Here is a 12,810-nt window from a genome sequence, read left to right as displayed (position 1 = left end):
ATTTCCTAACAAATGGGGCAATGTCATTCTTTCTGATGGAGGCATAGAATTCCATTGTGTATATATACCACATTTTCTTGATCCATTCATCTACTGAGGAGCATCTAGGTTGGTTCCATATCAGATCTTAAGGAATTCAAACTAGAAATCAATATTAAGATAAACTACAGAAGACAGAAATATATGAAAGTAAACAATACACTGTTGAATGAGTTATTGAAGAATTTGTGATGGGAAATTAAAAAAATAAAAACAAATGTACATAGAAGCACCATGTATCTGAAATTCAGCAAATATATTCCTAAAGAAGAAGTACGAAGTATCTATATTTAAAAAGCAACTGGGTGCTGTCACGTGCACCTATATTTCCAGCGAAATGGAAAGATAAGATTTATACTATGACATAGTAACTATCAAAAAATGAGACACCATCTCAACAAAAATGATCGACATGGTGGTATACAACTGTAAACAAAGCTAAACCAGAGTGTCTTAACAGAAGGTTAAAGGTCTATGCTGTCCTGACAACTCTGTAAGATCTATAATAACCAAAGCAAAAAGGCCTAGGGCATGATTCAAGGGATAGAGCACCTGTCAAGCAAGCACACATTCTGAGTTCAAAACCATCATAAAGAAGTAAATATATAAAATTGATTAATAGTAAATATTGATTTCAAATAATATAGTGATTTAGAAAAGTTGAGACTTAGGGGGGAAAAACATGAACAAATGCAGAACCAGTAGAAGACAAGAAAGAATGCAGATCTAAACAAAATCTTCCAAACAGAATCTAAAAGAAAAATACTAAGAAGGACATAGCGAAGAACTTTATTTATTTATTTATTGTCAGTCATGGGTCCTGAACTTGTGTCCCTCGACTCTTCACCTCAAGTATACTGCTATACCACTTGAGCCATAGCTCTACTTCTGGCTTTTTCTGCTTATGTGGGGCTGAGGAATCGAATCCAAGGCCTTATGCATGCAAGACAAGCACTCTACCACTGAGCCACCTTCCCAGCCCCAAAGAACTTCTTTTAATAAAGACTGAAATGCTTGACAACCCTTTGGTTAGAGAAAGAGAACAAATTAACTGTCTTAAAGAAGGGCATTGCTGGGTGCTGGTGGCTCACACCTGTAAGCCTAGTAACTCATGAGGCTGAGAACTGAGGATCAATGTTCAAAGCCAGCCTAGATAGGAAAAGTCCATGAAACTCTTATATAAAAACCACTCAGAAAACTGGAAGTACCTCTGTGGCTTAAGTGGTAGAGTGCTATCATTGAGCTAAAGAGCTCAGGGACAGTGCCCAGGCCCAGAGCTCAAGCCCCACAACCGACCAAAGGAAAAAAAAAAGGCATTGTACAATAAATTTTTGAAAGTCAGACTTTTATGCATCATTTAAAAAATTTATATTTCAATAAATATAGAATTTATATAATTTAGAAGAGAGAGGTAACTTTGCAGACAGATATCACCTACCAAAATTTATCCCAAAGTTTCTTTCAAAGACTTTTAGATCTCATAAATCTATTCTGGTAGTAGGATATAGAATATACACATATCAAAATCAGTTTTTTTTACACACCAACAATGAATCCACTGAGAATAAAATAAAAACATATACATTCACAATGGCCTCAAAAAGAATAAATTATCTAAGCATGAAAGAGGATGAAAGATTTCTGCCAAAAATTAATTAATTAATTAATAAGTCTAAAGAAAGAAATGAAATCAATTGGATGTGTTCACTAGAGGGCACCAAGGCCAAGCTATAAGGGGCTATAAGGCCACAAACTCCAACTCCTGGCTTCACACCCATGGTGTGGCCTCTCATAGGCTGATCAAGCTGAGCACAGGGAGCCAAGACCCTCCTGGAAAGACCTCTCTTTGCTAAAGGAGAGGTAGCTGCTTCCAGGCTCATCAGGTGTCTATTTCCATAGCTCTGTACTGACCTCTTGTTCCCACCCCTACAACAGGAATCAAAATGGATGAGCAGTCCCTGGAGACCATGCCCCAGACTCACCAAGCCCAGTTATGGCAAATGGACTTGGCTTTGATGCTGGGACCTGCGCCAGCTCTTGGAGCAACCTGAAGTTGCTAATGGAGGTCACTGAGGACAACCTCAGGTCTGTCAGGAGGAGGGAGCTGCTGCCTCGCTGGACCCAGCGCACCCAGTCCAGGAGCATGTCTAGTACTGGGCATTCCAAAAGGATGTTCAGTACTGGGCCGTCCAGAATGTCTTTGCTGAAGAAGTGCAGGTGCTGGTCACGCTGAGAAAGAAGCAGTCGAGTATCCACCAAGGCCACGACATAGAGTTGAGTGGTGAGGGTGGATGTCCACCTCTAGGGGATACAGGCACCCTGGCAGACCTCTCTGCATGGATCACAGGCACTGAAGAGTCACAGGCTAGCTCCATCCCAGGAGCATGCTCTATCGGTACCCCACTCACAAGTCCAAGCCCTGGGTGTGCTACTCCTGCTAGATTAGTGACGCTTGGATACCTGCAGGTGGGTCCCTTTGTGGCCAGAGGAGGGTGTGAGGAGGACATACACCGAGCTTAGTTTTCAGGGCCTTACCCTCGCTTGTCAGTTGTATTGCACACCTACCCCAAACATACACACCTCAGCTCAGCAGCATTGTGCACAAGGACAGAGCTCTTGCACTGCCATGCAGGTTTTATTTATTAATTTTCTTGTAAAGATACTCTACAGAGGGGTTACAGTTACATGATTAAGGTAATGAGTATATTTCCTATTGAGCATTGTCACCCCCTCCTTTGTTTTTCCCCTACCAGCCCTCCCCACCACCCCACAAGTTGTAAAGTTCGTTTTCAAAATACTGTCTTGTACATCTCATTGTTACAGTGGGTCAGTTTGTTATTTCCTTTCCCTTCCTCAAATTAGAAAAACGTATATACAAGAGGCAGGGCACCAGAATAAAATACAGGGGAAACAGGGGTTATACCATGGGAGAAGAAAATACAAAAGAAAAAAATTATATAGTACATTACAAACAGTGACAAAGAAAAAAACTTCTTGTGTCCCTATCTTGGGATTCATTTCACTCAGCATCATCTTTTGTTTTTAAAGGAGTTGGGGCTTCAATTATTTTTGAGTTACTAAAACATAAACTGAGATGCAATGTGTATTTATTTTTTTGTTTTATTTATTTTCCCACTATCCCTCCCCCCACACACACCCAAAGATGTAAAGTTCATTTCCAGTATGCTGTCCTGTGGGTATCCTTGTTGCAATGGGTCACTCCGTGACCTTCTTTCAGCATTTTGTTATTCTCCTTCCCCTCCCCAGATTAGACAAATGTATACACAAGATGCAGGGTACCAAAATCAAGTACAGTGAAACAGCGGATATGCTATAGGGGAAAGAACATACAAAGGAAACAAACAACAACAACAACAAATTTAAGTCACATGGTACATTTAAAAGAGTAACAATAAAGACAGAAGTCTTGCGTCTATATCACGGGGTTCATTTCACTTAGCATCATCCTACATGATTATTTTTACATGGTTTTTTATCTTTTCAGCTCATCCAATAAGATTATCTTATATGTATTCTAATTATTGCAAATAAGGGAAACCATGGGACCTAAATTTCTTTGGGACTGGGTAACTTCACTTACTATGTTTGTTTGCTTTTTGTTTTCCAAATCCTTCCATTTCCTAACAAATGGGGCGGTGTGGTTCTTTTTGATGCAAGCATAGAATTATATTGTATATAAGTACCACATTTTCTTGATCCATTCATCTATGGAGGGGCATGTGGGATGGGTCCATATATTAGCTATGGTAAATAATGCTGTGATAAACATAGTTGTGCTGGTAGCTTTAGTAAGGCCTTGTTTATGATCATTTGGGTAAATGCCCAGAAATGGGATTGCCAGGTCATTGGAGAGCTCTATGTGTGGTCTTTTGAGGAACCTCAATACTGCTTTCCAAAGTGGTTGAACAAGTTCACACTCCCACCAACAATGCAGTAGGGTTCCCTTTGGACACATCCTTTAGCATCTGTCATTATTAGATTTTTATATTATAGCCATTCTAACGGGGTAAGGTGGAACCTAAATGTTTAGCATCATCTTATATGGTCATCTATACATAGCTTTTGACTTTTTCTGCTTGTCTGGTAAGATTATTCTAGGCATATACTAGTTATTGCAAATAAGGGAAACCATGGGACCTATGTTTCTTTGGATCTGGCTTATTTCACTTAATATAATTTTTTTTCCAAGTCCTTCCATTTCCTAACAAATGGGGCAGTGTCATTCTTTCTGATGGAAGCATAGATATCCTAGAAAGGCCACGGATTGGGAGAAGATCTTCATTAGCCATATAACAAAAAAGAACTCAAAAAATTAAATCCCCCAACAACAAATCCTCAAAGAAACAGCAGCTGATTAGTAAGTGAGCTAAAAACCTAAAGAGAGCCTTTTCTGAAGAAGATATACGAATGGCCAATAACACATGAAGATATGCTCAACTTCTCTAGCCATAAAAGAAATGCAAATCAAAACAACATTGAGATTCTATCTCACCCCAGTTAGAATGGCTATAATCAAGAACTCTAATAACAACAGATGCTGAAGGGGATGTGGCCAAAAGGGAACCCTAATGCATTGTTGTTGGGAACTTAAACTTGTTCAGCCACTCTGGAAAGCAATATGGAGGTTCCTCAAAAGCCATGCAGGTTTTAAGACACTGTTTTCCAGGAAATGCTTGTGTCCATTGCCTTGGTGAATATCAAGAAATTACCAGGATGTCAGAGAGACAAGTACTTATTTCCTTTTTTATTTGCTTGTTTTTGCCCATCCTGGGTCTTGAACTCAAGGCCTGAGTACTGTCCCTGTATCTCTTTGTGCTCAAAGGTACCATTCTACCACTTCAGTCATAACATCACTTCCAACATTTTCTGAGTAGCTTATTGGAGACAAGGGTTTCATTCACTGCCCAGGCTGGATTCAAACCTCCCGGGACACCAGTGCCCAGCTAAATTAGACATTTTTAATTAGAGGAGACATATAAAAATATATGAGATAATATTTTTTCTGGTTATTTTAAGTGTATTTAAATTTTAATTAACATATATTAGTTACCTGGAGGGAAGATTTCTATATTTTCATTCATATATACAATGTATTCTATTAATCTCTTCTCTTCCTAAAACAATTTCAATAGCTTTCATTTTTCTATTTTTATACATACAAATTATTCACCCTCCTTGTTAGCCCATACACCTCCCACTGATACCTACTCCAACAATAGAGCATGTTTAGAAAATAACACATAAGTAATTTTATACCATGAAGAAAAACTGTCTTTAAATTTTACCATTGGTATTTGGGGTTTCAATAAGTATACATCTAAAGTAAAAACTCATACAGAGCCTGGAAGGAATTGGTGGCTCACTCCTATATCCTTGTTATGCAGAAAGTTGAAATCTGAGGGTTGTGGTTCAAAGCCAGCCCATGCAGGAAAGCCCATGAGTCTGTCATCTCTAATTTTTAAGTACCAAAAATCTTTGTGTTGCTGTGGTTCAAAGTAGTAGAATGCTAGCTCAGAGACAGTCCCCAGAGCTCGAGTTCATGAGTGACCAAAAACAAACAAAAAATAAACAAAAACCTCACAAATTTACACTTATATTTTAGATTTCAAACCATTCAGTCACTTCTTCTATCTGTTCATTTGCATTATGCAATCTAAAGAATTATTCACTCCTTAAGAAAAAAAAATCAAGATCAGGATAAGATACAGCTTATCTCTTTACTTTTGTGTGAAACAATCTTTGCACATTTCTTCCCTTTAATGAAAGAATATATCTTTTAGAATGGTTTTTGAAATTTTTGGAAATATATGAAGTTAAAGCTTAGTGTTATTTTATGTCCCCCATGCCTATCAGTCTTAATCTCTAGGATACATGTTAACATTCACACTAGAACCAAAGAAGACTAGGGTATCTTTTAAGCTTCTCTTCCTTCTTGTTGTGTGACATCAACCAATTAATGTTAACTTCTGAAACTAAAGGAGAAATGTAAAATATGAATAAACAATAGGATCTAATGCAAGTTAGTGATGCAAGGATATATAAAGTAGAACAAGTCAACAACAACTACATTTAGCTTTTTTTTTTAAATTGTGAAAATACTGTACAGAGGGGTTACATTTACATGGGCAAAATAATGAGTACATTTCTTATCAAGCATTGTTGCTTACTCCTTTGTTTCCCCTTCCCATCCCTTCCCATCAGCCCCCTCCCCTCCCCTCCTCCCTCGCCTCCCCAACACCCTCAGCCAAAGTTCATTTTTCAACATAATGACTTGTACATCTCATTGTTACAATGGGTCCACCTGTATCCCTATTTAAATGATTTGTTAGTAACAAGTCAGCTTTACATGTTAAAAACAGCTTTTTTGAGTATAGAACAATTAAACACATTGCAACAAACAAATGTTTGTTTCTTACATTTTTTAGGAAAATGTAAGAAAACAATAGTAGGAAATCAACTTTGATTTAAAATAGAAAAGGAACTATTGGGAAAAGACAAAAAAAAACTAAGTACTTTTAATGCATTCATACCAAAGGAAATTATTTCTTATTCAATACCACAGACAAGTCTACTTTAAAAAGCAATAGTAGTTCACTTATTTGGAGAGAAATTGGGACGATCTGTCATTGTTTACTCTTTGGCAGGGTAATGATGCCTGGATAGTGCTACATTCAAATGAGTTCATCTGTGCTGTTCTTGGAAAAACAAGCAGAGAAACACTAGATTACGCCTGTCAATACAACATAATCTTTTCTTTTAATTCAACCAACTAAAATAAACAATTTGTGTGTTGGTTGACATTGTTGTTTACATGTGATTAATGCAAATCTCAAAATCTGTAAAACATTTATTTCCCCTCATAAACGCATAATGGGAGAGTTTAATTGTTGCTTTGACATTTTAAGACACAGGTCAGATGCTTAAATGACACCTTTTAAATTATAGCTGCCAGGAATATGTTTGCAACATAATATAACATGACATTTAAACTAACTATAACCAGGAGCTATAATTTTTGTAGAGCACAGTACTAACAAGAATTAACTGGCTTTGAAATTTGGTATAATAATAACAGATCAGCTGTCCTAAATCCAATACATTTCTTAATTTTATCAAACACTCTCTACTAAGTGATTTCTTTCCCTTTGATCTCTCTTTACAACATTAAAAGCAAATGAATTGTTTTTATGTTATTCCCCAAAGGACCAAATAATTTTGTTTGTTTCTAAAATGATGTCCCAGACATGGAGAAGAAAGAATTCTTCACCTCAAAGCCATCTCTGTAGATATACATCCTGGCAGGGGAAGGAGCTCATGACAGTCCAATATCAAGGTTAATACTCTTTCTATCTACTGTGAATTTTTCACAAGTTGGCTGCCAAATTCATGCAAATCTGTTGACCTTCATGACATTAACTAGAAAATCATTCTCCTTATTTAACTTCTTATCTTATGAAAAGTTAAATGAAATGATTTGCAGTCTTCAGATATTAAATACTCCATTAAATGTTCACTTGTAGTTTTTGTTTCATTTGGTTTGTTTTTATGGAAATTTTTCTGGTTCTTGCCACTTCTTAGTTGCATGATAGGACTCAAATTAATTAAATGCAGCTTCATGGATCTAATCTTTATGTGATAACACAGACTTACTTACCTAACCATGCCTGCATAACTTATTTACAAATGTGCCATCTAAACCAAGTTTAAACTCCTTATCTTGGTGATATTTATTGGAGTAATAGAAGGGCTAGGTGTTTCCCATTAATGTCCCTTTTAACTAAGAGTAAATTGAACTCTTTCTGCTAATGAGGATACTTCTTTTGTATTCTAATAGTTCATACAGACCAGTCTTGGGTGCTCCTGTAGATAGTACTTTATAAAGGAAGAAAAAGCTGCCAAAGGAAGTAAAAACTAGATTTAACAATGAAGACAAAACATCAATGTTGAATCTTTATAATTTTCCCCTTGGTCAGCCATAGGCAAGAAGCCGCTAATGTTGTACTAATCAAAAACAAAGTCTTAAAGTTGACAGGTCACAGTGGCTGGAGAACTCTTACAAGGAAAATCACCAGCTGAAAGGAAATGTAGCTCTTCCTTCTGCTTTTTTTGTTTGGGGGGGGGGTCCGGTCGTGGGGCCTGAACTCTGGGCCTGGGCACTGTCCCTCAGCTCATCAGCTCAAGGCAAGTGCTCTACCACTTGAGCCACAGCGCCACCTCCGGCTGTTTATTCTGCTTATGTGATGCTGAGGAATCGAACCCAGGGCCTCAGGCATGCAAGGCAAGCACTCTACCACTGAGCCACCATCCCAGGCCCATCCTTCTACTTTGTATACCTGCCCCCCCCCACCACATGTGACCTCCAAGGCCCAGCTATATAAGGTAAAGTACCCAAGCTTATAGAGGCTTTAGCGGAAGAGGGAAAATGCATTACAGATGGTGAAATTATTCAGGAAGCTATTAGACCATTAGGTCAAAGGGCTGACTGTAGGAAAACTTTTCCAATAGGGGATAAGATAAGTCATTCATAAAACTTCTATAACTGTATATCTTAAACAAATCACACAACCATTTTGAAATCAAGCCTGTTGTTAGTTTTCTGATACTGGCAACAATGCTTAATAAGAAATGTACTCATTACCTTGCTCATGTAACTGTAACCTCTCTGTATAGTATTTTCACAATAAAAAACTTATTAAAAAGAAATAAATAAATAAGTAAATAAATAAATACTAAGTTAATGAATCGTAAAAAGAAAAAAAAAAGGTTGTTTTAGCTTAAAATTTAGAAGTTTCCAGTCTATAGTCAGGTGGACCCAATGTTTACAGGCTTGTAACAGTACACTATGGGAAGAGTGTGGGAGTCTAGTAACAGAACCACCTAATGGCCCATGGCTAGGACATATAAGAGGAAAAGGCCATGATCTCAAAAGTCCCTTTATTGTGCCCTAAAATCTCCCACTAGTCCTTGAGTCTTAAAAGTTCTGCCACTTACCTGAGGGGCCAAACTCGGGGCTAAGCCTTTGAGAGACATTCCAGATCCAAACTGTATATTCAATTATTTTGTTAAGGACGCTGACTCAAAGAAAAATTAAAGTCATTGTGCTGCTTCATCAAATCTTTTCTACTTTGAAAAATCATCTATGTATATATATGTATGTATATTGTATGCATAATATACATGCATTTATACACACATTTACATATAAATAGATACATATGTATGTATATATGTATGTGGGTGTTTGTGTGTGTATTGGCTTTGAGGGGAAGATTAAAAACATGCAAAACATCATCTAGGCTGAAAAATTATTTAGAAACTGTTTTACTCAAAATAGCCTCACAGCGTGTAGGTAACTGCTAAGAAATGCAAGCATTAAGCATAGAAACACATGTTCATTGTAATTTTGGTTTGATTGCAAATTTTATTACCTGAGTAATTTGACACAGGTGCCTTACTTTCCGTGAGTGTAAGCATCTTCTTTGCGTTCGAAGTCTTGATTATTTTTGAAGAGTCAGTTAACTATTAAAGCATTTTATTTAAAAAGCAACTAATTTCTGAAAGAAATAAATGGTCTACTCCATAGTTAGTAAAGGGCAAGTTAACTTAGATGCATTGATTAACCCTACCTTTATTTTTTTGGTTGTTGAGTTTAAGGAAGGGTGCTCACTTCTACTTTTAGAAAAGAATGACTGTGGGACTGGGAAGGTGGCTCAGTGGTAGAGTGCTTGCCTTGCATGCCTGAGGCCCTGCATTCGATTCCTCAGCACCACGTAAGCAAAAAGAAAAAAGCCAGAAGTGGCACTGTGGCTCAAGTGGTAGAGCACTAGCCTTGAGCTGAAGAGCTGAGGGACAGCGCCCAGGCCCAGAGTTCAGACTCCACGACCGGACCCCCCCCCCCCCAACAAAAAAGCAGAAGGAAGAGCTACATTTCCTTTCAGCTGGTGATTTTCCTTGTAAGTATAATTTGGCATAGCTGTGGAACCACAAGTTTCAGGGTTGGAAAAGAAAGTCTGGTGTAATTAATGTACTAGGTCAAATTACAAGCCTACATAACCACACACACACACACACACACACTTAATTGAATGTGTGTAGTAATGATCTTGATACCCACTCATGTCCTCAACACCAAAAGTTGAATATACTGAGATTTTTCTCTTCTTCAAGGCTGATATAAAAACAGATAAATTCTGAGTTCTTTTAGTCTATAACTCAACTCTTGAACTCCCATTTGTTGATTGTCTGGTCTTCTATGTGATTTAGATATGTTTGGTATAGGCCCAAAATTATGGCCATATAACTAGTGTAGCATTATCACTGGGTCACAACTCAAGCAAATTCCTAATCATTGTTATTACACCTCCTCATCTCATCAATTTACATAATGTTCCAGGCCTCTGGTAGTACAGAATTTATAAACAAACAGATGGTGAGGAAGACAGGTTCCTGTAGCAATATTTTTTTCAATATTGCCTAATGATTTCATTTTATATTTCATCATATCTACCAAAGATAATAGTGTAATCCAGAGACATTTTGATACATGAAATCTGCATAGTAAACTATTAATCCACTATTCCCATTTATATAATTAATATCTTAGAGAATTAATTCTTTGGATTGGTGGTATATGGGTTTTCCAGATTTGTGTGCATAATTTGGAAGGAAAAGGCTATAAGTGAAAGATACAAACAGCAGAAGTACAAGCCAATAACCATACCACACCACACAGGATTTGGTAAGATCTGCCCATTTATCTTTTGAGTAAATGAATAAATAAACAAATGAGCAATCATATCACTACAAGGATACCTACAGATTAAGTATATTTTTCCTCCATTTTAATCATAGTTTCACATTGATGTCAAAGGAGATCTACATATTTAAGAAATGTACATATTTCTGGAAAATATCTTTCATATAACAATGGTTGGCATGGTTTCAGGTGGTCTTTATGTACTGAGTAGTTAACAACAATAGAAAGAGCAATATCATTAAATAATATTATCTCATTTCACCCTCATAAAGCATAAATACCAATACAACAGATGAGTTATTTGAAAAGCAAGGTTAAATACTTTCACAAAATTAGTAAAGAGCCAAACCTCAAAAAAATAGTGTGATTTTACTGCAAACCTGTTTTCCAAAAATAACAGTATTACAAAAAGTATTACTATATTATAATTTTATACTGCTGGAAATTGGAAATTCTCAGTAGTTCTAATTATAGGATATATTTTTTCACATTTTTTAAAATTTTTATTTCTCATTACTAGAGCTGAATCCAGGGATCTCATGGTTGCTCACAGATGATAATTTGCTACTTGAGACATGCTTTAGTCTGGCTTTTGGAAAGTTAATTTGATATGGAGTCATATAAATATCTTGTCCAAGCTGGCTTTAAACTGTGGTCCTCAAGATCTCAGTCTCTTAAGTTACAAAGTATAGAAGCATTCACCACCAGCTTCTGGCCATGCCAAACACTTAAGGATCCCAACATATTACCAAGTGAGTAAGAAGAAAATATGAAAAAGTTAATTTCCGGAGCAAGGATACTAGAATAAGGTTTAAAGAAAGGAGCTAAAAAATACACAGACATTATGCCACCAGTTTTTCATCTGGTTAATAGCCAACAACTCAAAGCAACAACACCAAGTCATTCATTTTTTATAATTATGCAAAAATTCATATTTAAGCCAAGTGCCATCTGAACATAAGCTCATCTTCCTGTAACAAAGCTTCTTGGCATTCTGCAGTAACTTATTAGAGGCATCCTGCTGCTCAATTATATTATTCCACAGATGGAAAAATGAGTCAGTTAGGAGAAATTTCCTGAAAAGATTGCAGAATAAACCAGCTCTCTGTTTCTTCAATTACCTCTCTGTCCTCTACTCGATTCCTCCATTCCTTAATTTCATCCTCAGGCTCTTCATACATTAAATAAAAAACCTACAAGCTGTATTTTTGGTAGTTTGTATATTTTGAAGCCAATATTTTTATTGATCAAATATTTTCAAGAATTAACAAAAGTCATGAGTAAATAAGTGACATCTGCCATTTGTATAATTAGTCCCTATAATTATTTGAGTAAATGACTCTGAAAACAAACTCTGATTAATGACATTTTGCTCATGGTGAAATAAGTCTAACTTGCTTGTAGGGCTTAAGGAATAAGACTGAAACTGTACCTAAAGAAATTAATAAATAATAAACATTTAATACCAGGCTCCAGCTTTAGAATGTCAGTTGATTTTGGAGTAGCACAATCCTATTCCCAACTTAACTGATGATTTTCATAACACTGAGGGATGTATAGATAGCCAGACTTTGAGGAAGACAGCTGGGAGCACTGTAGCAGCATCCCATATTTATCTACTCTGCAAGATAGGCTTTGGTTTTGGAATTTAAACCATGAATCCTTTTTCTCTGCCTTTGTTATTCATCCCTACCAAGGATACTGCAAGTCCTGAGTATAGAAATAGTACTCATGGGAGAACTAAGTCTAGCAATAATTTCTATATTAATGTTAAGCTCTTTAAAGAATGAAGTTCAAGGATTATTGCAAGGGCAAGCTGAAGGAATTCTTTAACCACAGGAAAAAGATTCACAATGTCGAATCTTCAGCAAAGAAGAAAGAAAAGTCGACAGAAGAAAGAGGAGTCTAGCTGGAGAACTTGAGATCACTATCCTTTCTTCTGGCTATTATTTTCATTTGGGCCCGCTCTAATTTTTTTTACATCCATATCAGGC

General features: G+C 36.6%; 1 protein-coding gene across 3 annotated transcripts in view; it reads right to left on the bottom strand.

Annotated features, from left to right (window-relative positions):
* The window catches only part of Dpp10 (dipeptidyl-peptidase 10 (non-functional)), a 1,450,850-nt gene that overhangs the window by 495,480 nt on the left and 942,560 nt on the right, over positions 1 to 12,810 (bottom strand). The gene's annotated exons all lie outside the window — the stretch shown is intronic.

This window comes from Dipodomys ordii, unplaced genomic scaffold, assembly GCF_000151885.1.
Source record: "Dipodomys ordii isolate 6190 unplaced genomic scaffold, Dord_2.0 Scaffold52, whole genome shotgun sequence".
Classification (NCBI taxonomy): domain Eukaryota; kingdom Metazoa; phylum Chordata; class Mammalia; order Rodentia; family Heteromyidae; genus Dipodomys; species Dipodomys ordii.
Note: the sequence above shows the minus strand (reverse complement) of the source record. Positions and strands in the feature narration are given on the sequence as shown.